The following is a 7,046-nucleotide window of genomic DNA, read 5'->3' as shown; positions in this document are numbered from 1 at the left end:
GGCAAAGTATATTGTTTTCTGCCCAAGATAGGATATGATTCACCTTTCTCTGGGCCACACAACTTCTTGTGCCCCCTTGGTGATTAATATAGGCCATTGCTGTGGCATTGTCGGATTGAATCCTGGCAGGACAATACTGTAAACTGAACGTTCAGGCCCTCAGAACCAAGATCTCTGCCTGAATTTCTAAAATGTTAATGGACAAGGCCATTTCTGATCTGGGCCACTTCTCTTGGACAGCTGCCTCTTCCAGGACTGTTCCCCAACCTAAACAAAAAAGGTTGGCATATGTTGTTACCACTTCCGAGGTAACTGAAGGAAGGATTTTCCCCTTAGTAGATTTTTGGATATTAACCATAAACTGAGGCTCCGACGCACCCAGCCTACAGCACCTGGTATTTCCATCATCCGGGTACTAACCAGGCCCGACCCTGCTTAGCCTCCAAGATCAGACAAGATTGGGCGCTATCAGGGCGATGTGGCTGTAGGCTTTGGAGTCAGACACATTGGGAATGTAGAGCTTGAACCCTTTGTTCCAAGCCGATAGGATACTGTTTTGCAGCAGTCTCGAATGAAACTGAGCATAAGGAATGGCTTCGAATGAAGCCACCATCTTTCCCAACAACCTCATGCAAAGTTGAATAGAAGAAATTCATTTTGCTTCGACCACCTAAATCAGTTCCTTTATAGCGCTGATCTTTGCCTGGGGTAAGAATACTCTTTTCTGGGTGTACCTATGATCGGACCCAAGTATTTTAGCCTTCTTCATTGTTTTAAAGAAGATATCTCCTAGGTTGAGAATCCGACCTAGATATTCTAGGTAGTTGAATGTGTTGACCATACTTTGGTCTAAGCGGGCTACCGACTGGTCTATCAAGAACAGATCGACTAGGTAAACCATAATAATTATTCCTTGGGCCCTTAATCTGGCTAGAAGAGGGGACAGAACCTTTGTAAACACTCAAGGTGCAGTAGCTGGACCGGAAAGCAGAGCTACACACTGAAAATTAAGATTTTCCACCTTGAAAAGTAGATATTACTAGTGAGCGAGGAAATAGGCATATGGAGGTATGCATCTTTGATGTCGATGGACACCAGAAGTTCTCCTCCTTGTAGGATGGAGATAAATGATTTGGATTGACTCCATACAAAAAAAAAGTGGTTATATTCAGGAATTGAATTTCAATTTTTGAGATCCAGAATGTCCATTCGGATTTGGCACCGTGAAAAAAAGAGGTTTGAATCAAACCCCAACCTCTGTTCTTACATGGGGACCCCCGTGATCACTTTTTTTCTTTTTCTCTGGATCCTTAGAAACATTTGATCTGAGAAAACGAGGGGACGGGAACTCTTGGAACTCCAGTTTGTACCTTGGAGCTATTGAGGAAGTCCCCCGTTCGTCTCTACACTCTTCCTGCCAGATCCTTGAGAACTGCAGAAGATTTCCCGCTGTTCGATTGAACCTTACGCTGGAAGCCGCCATGACTGCCTGGAGGCTGATGCCTCTGGCACAGGAGAAGGAGCTTTAAAATGAAAACACATTTACTCCTTTTCTTAAATGGAAAAAGGGGTGTTTTCCACTAGAATTTCTTTGGATGTATTATCAAAAACATCCCCAAATAGCTGTTTCACCGCAAAAAGGAAGATAGCCAGGGACGCTTAGCGAAGCGAAGGGCTCAAGGCCTGAAGGATAGAATCTCTCAACTATTGCAAACATAAAGCTGCCTCCTGGGCCTCCTCAGCAGGACAACCTTGAACACCTGTTTAAACTGGTCTCTCAATGATTAAGCAATTACTGTCAGTGCAGGCTGAGACACTCAATCTGCCAGAGAAAAAAAAAAAGTGTTTTTTTTTCCCAATAGGAATTCCACCTTTTTATCCATTGGATCCCTAAGCATTTGAGCATTGTCTGCCGGACAAGTCAAACTTGCTTAGTAACGTTAATTGCTGGTATACCCTACTTAGTGAACTTCCTCCACCATAAGATAAAGTGTTTTTAGGAGGGAAAAATGCTTATCTGGGTGATCCCCTCAGATGCAAAAAAGATTTTCCAGTAATGAATGGACAGGAAAAGGCATGCACAGCTTGAGGAGGCTTTAGTGAACCCAAACACTCAGTTAAGGGTACATAAATGTGGAGTGATTATTCAGCAAGAAATTGCACCATCAATCTTAAGATTGGAACAGCTGATTCTCTTGTATTTGACACCTCAGAAGAGGAGTCATCAGCCTCACCACGGTCCCCGAGAGGATTCGTCTTCTCCTGCCCCTAGTTCTTCAGTTTGATGTTCCTGGGTAATGGAAGAGAACCTGTCACATTTTGACCCACACTGGGATGTGATTAAAGTTGCTAAACTTTTCATTTATTTTTTTAAAATATCATAAAATAAACAGGGGCTGCAGTGTTAAAAACAGTTGCAGATATTTCATGGCCCTGATGCTCACTCTGACCAGCCACCCCCTTGAGAGGAGGGTGCCATTTGTAGAGGTGAGTAGGCTTTCCAGAGCTTGAGGGAAACCCTTTTAGCTCTTTTTTGGGGGGTGTTTCAAATCCCCTTCTGACCATAGCCCAATGCACAAAGCAGAGGTACTACCAGAAGAAATCGCATCCACTGCTTGAGCAATAGTCCAGCCACAGCCGCTGCTATTAATGCTCAGCCTGATGCAAATAGTAAATGTGTCAAATAGGAAATGCCTGTGTCACCAAAACCTCTTTCATGCTTTTCTTTGCTCTTATATCTCTCCGACAATTTTGCAGCCAGCACAAATGAATTTTTTTTTTTTAAAACACACTCCCGTGTTGGAGGACGCCAACGCCACGCTAAGCCCCGCCCCCACTGTCGCATTGCTCCCTCCTCCTTTCTGTTAAAAAAAAAAAAGAGTTTTCCCGCACAAGCATGGACCTCCGATCCGACTGGATCAACTTGTGAGTGAGGGAGGGATGGCGTGGAGGAGACTTGGAAGCTGCCACCGCCGTGTAGGTGCAGTGAAAGCAAACGGCATTGTCGATCGTTTTTAGTACTCCCTTATACTCAGCCTCTTGAAAAGGGGAAGAGTTCAGCTGAGAGCAAAACCCCCCAAACTTACCGGAGGTCTGCCTGCTAGCCGGAGGAAAAAAAGTCTGCTGCTTCTGTGACACAGCGTGATCTCTGAGCAAAGCATGAGAAGGTACGTGCTCCATACAGCCCCCAGTGGTGACACTTAGGCATGACAACATTTACTTTAAAGGAGACATTTCATAAGAAAATTGTAAAATTCCTTAGAAAAACTCCACTTACCTTTCCCGCAGCAGGGTTTTCTGTCGTAAAACCAACAGACCCAATCTTCACCCTTCACGGTGGGTCCTGTTAACAAACATTCAGGAACCCCACAATTCTGGACCTGTAAAAAGCCCCCCGCCAGTAAAACTTTATGGCCTTAATACCAAAAGTACTGGATCCCGGGTTCCAGCTCTCTAAAAAGAGAAGCGTTACAGGCAAACCCTCGTTTCTTCGGATACGAGGCCCGGGTACCATTCAATTCGGCCTAAAAGACACTTTGAATGGATCCGGCTGCATAGCTAGCCCCACAGCAAGGATTGCTCCAGAGGAGCTCAGCACAGCACATCTTCACTCGTGACCAACACCTTAGACACTGGCAAAAAAACTGAGATACTCCCAGTAGTGGGAGGGGTTATATAGGGAGGCAACTTCCTGTTTAGGGTGTGCCAGTGTTCAGCACATGAAGGTGGATTATAACCCACATAATAATTACTATGGCTCTGTGTCCCATGATGTATGATTAAAGAAATATGAATATGCTTTGATCTAAACCATTCCATTGTAGCTCTGACTGTATGTTTAGGGTCATTGTCCTGCTGGAAGGTGAACCTCTGCCCCAGTCTCAAGTCTTTTGCAGACTAGCAGGTTTTCTTCTAAGATTGATCTGTATTTGGCTCCATCCATCTTCCCATCAACTCTGACCAGCTTCCCTGTCCCTGCTGAAGAAAAGCATCCCCACAACAAGATGCTGCCACCACCATGTTTCACGGTGAAGATGGTGTGTTCAGGGTGGTGTGCAGTGTTTGTTTTTTTGCCACACATAGTGTTTTGCTTTTAGGCCAAAAAGTTTGATTTTGGTCTCATCTGACCAGAGCACCTTCTTCCACATGTTTGCTGTGCCCCCCACATGGCTTCTCACATGCAGCAAACGGGACTTCTTATGGCTTTCTTTCAACAATGTCTTTCTTCTTGCCACTCTTCCATAAAGGTCAGATTTGTGGAGAGCACGACTAATAGTTTTCCTGTGGACAGATTCTCCCACCTGAGCTGTGGATCTCTGCAGCTCCTCCAAAGTTACCATGGACTTCTTGGCTACTTCTCTGATGAATGCTCTCCTTGCCCATCCTGTCAGTTTAGGTGGACGGCCATGTCTTGGTAGGTTTACAGTTGTGCGCCATACTCTTTCCATTTTCAGATGATGGATTGAACAGTGCTCCTTGAAATGTTCAAAGCTTGGGATATGTTTTTATAACCTTACCCTGCTTTAAAAAGTAGCAACAACTTTATCCCTGACCTGACTGGTGTGTTCCTTGGCCTTTATGATGCTGCTTGTTGACTAAGGTTCTCTAACAAACCTCTGCGGGCTTCACATAAGAGCTGTATTTATACTGAGATTAAATTACACACAGGTGGACTCTATTTATACATTAGGTGACTTCCTCGTAGTACGTCAATACGTTCGTGTTTGTGGCACAACAACTGTGTACCATTAGTATGCAGGACAAGATCCTGGCACACGCCCTTTTGATAAAAATCAGACGCTTGGTTGGCCAACAATCATACCGTGTGTACGAGGCTTTAGTCCGTAGGGTTCAATATGGAGTTGGCCCACTCTTTGCATCTATAACAGCTTTGACTCTTCTGGGAAGGCTGTCCACAAGGTTTAGGAGAGTGTCTATGGGAATGTTTGACCATTCTTCCAGAAGGGCATTTGTGAGGTCAGGCACTGATGTTGGACGAGAAGGCCTGGCTTGCAGTCTCCGCTCTAAGTCCTCCCAAAGTTTCTATCAGGTTGAGGTCAGGACTCTGTGCAGGCCAGTCAAGTTCCTCCACCTCAAACTCACTCATCCCTGTCTTTATGGACTTTGCTTTGTGCACTGGTCCAAATTATTTGGTGGAGGGGGGATTATGGTGTGGGGTTGTTTTTCAGGGCTTGGGCTTGGCTTCTTAGTCCCAGTGAAGGGAACTCTTAAGGCATTGGCATACCAAGACATTTTGGACAATTTCATGCTCCCAACTTTGTGTGAACAGTGTGGGGATGGCCCCTTCCTATTTCAACAACCAGTGCACAAAGCAAGGGCACACTGGACAACACAGGGTGCCTGGGTCCTTAGTTCCAGGGGCTAGGATGGGTGCAGGGATTGGACTGTGATGGAGCATCCACATCCAGCACTCAGCTTAGATGCCTCCATTAAGATATATCTTCCTCCAGTCTGGAACCAGAAACCAAATATTATAGCTGAGCACCCAAAATCCACATAGAATATATAGCAACAAGATCAGGTATAGCCTAATTACATTACCCTAACAATGCCAATTGTAAACAGGAATATAATTAAGATAGCTAAGGAACAGCCAAGATAAACATACACAGTACGCTAATTAAACAAGTAGCCACCTAGACAAGCCTAGGTGATTAGATTGCCCAGCAACAAGCCCACAACCCAGTGGATACACAGAGTACATTACACATAATCATAAGCATAACACATAACAACCCATAAAGGTTCAATAACAAAGTAAAGTGGACACAATATTAATCACATCTCCAAGAGATGAGCAGACAGAAACAATAGGTGACTCAATTAACAATAGAAATTCACACCTAGAAGGCACACAATGGGGAAATGATACCATGGGAGAAAGACACCTTAGGAAACAGATTATAACAGGAAGCCCCAGGATCAGGTTGGTTTGAGCTGATTATATTAACATCTGCTCTGAGTCTCACATTCAAAAGCAGTCATTGGTGGTTTGGGCAAAAAGACTCCAGTCTCCTTCATGGGCCGTACTCAGTGGGTAGAAGGCTAGCCCCTAGTCCTCTCCAAAAGTCCCTGTCCTGGTTGAGATTGTCACATGGACGAGTCCACTAAAAGGTGGGGACAAACAAGATGTAAACCAAACAAAAAAAAAAAGGAGGGGTGGAGCATGGTGAAAGAGGAAGAGAAGGAAAAAAAGGGGTGTGGGGGAGAAGAGAAGAAAAAAAAGAGAGGAAAAGAGAGAAGAGAAAAGAGAGGAGAGAAAAGAGAAAAGAGAGGAGAGAAAAAAGAAAAGAGAGGAGGAGAGAAAAAAGAGAATAGAGAAGAGAAAAGAAAAAGGAGAGAAAATAGAGAAGAGAAAAGAGGACACAAGAGATAGAGGAAGGAAAAGAGAAAGAAAAATATTTACTTTCAGTCCAGAGATTTCCCTGCAGTACTTTTTTCTGCCACTACATGTCCTCGGTCTGAAGTCCAACATCTATCAAGCCACTTTCTCTGAGCCCATATCATCCTAGACCTGCCCTAGCCTGTGAATGGACAGTGAAATTGCTTTCTAGTACCTATCAGGGGGCTTCATGTCAGCACATGAACAGATTGGCTGCTTCTTCCTCTCAGAGACCAGCTCTGCTGTACAGAATGGCAGCAGGATGATACCAGGTCAGATTCAGGTACATACACAGCATGCATTAAAAAAAGAACAGTTAATGGTGCATTCATTAATAAAGAGATGCTTTAATCTGTGTTATTTATATGTCTGCCTAGAGCTTTAATAACTTTCCTTCAGCATTGAAATCTGAATATTATAGCAGAGAGAGAACGGAATAATAATAAATATTTTAGCCTGATGTATATAAAAGTCTCTCAGTACAGCCTAGAATGTACTAAATCATTATAGGGGAAAAGAGGTGTGAGAACGAAGATTCATATTAGGCAATAAATCATTGTTATTATCTTCGCTGTCTGGGAGAATGAAAGAAACTCTTTTGTTTAAAACTCATTTTAATTTTACTGAATTCTATTTTTCCCGT

General features: G+C 43.8%; 1 pseudogene; it reads right to left on the bottom strand.

The window, feature by feature from the left end:
- Positions 1-380: 380 nt before the first annotated feature.
- LOC141114741 (5S ribosomal RNA) lies at positions 381-490 on the bottom strand (annotated as a pseudogene).
- Between the last annotated feature and the right edge of the window lie 6,556 nt (positions 491-7,046).

The sequence above is a fragment of the Aquarana catesbeiana genome, linkage group LG12, assembly GCF_042186555.1.
Source record: "Aquarana catesbeiana isolate 2022-GZ linkage group LG12, ASM4218655v1, whole genome shotgun sequence".
In the NCBI taxonomy this organism is placed as follows: domain Eukaryota; kingdom Metazoa; phylum Chordata; class Amphibia; order Anura; family Ranidae; genus Aquarana; species Aquarana catesbeiana.
Note: the sequence above shows the minus strand (reverse complement) of the source record. Positions and strands in the feature narration are given on the sequence as shown.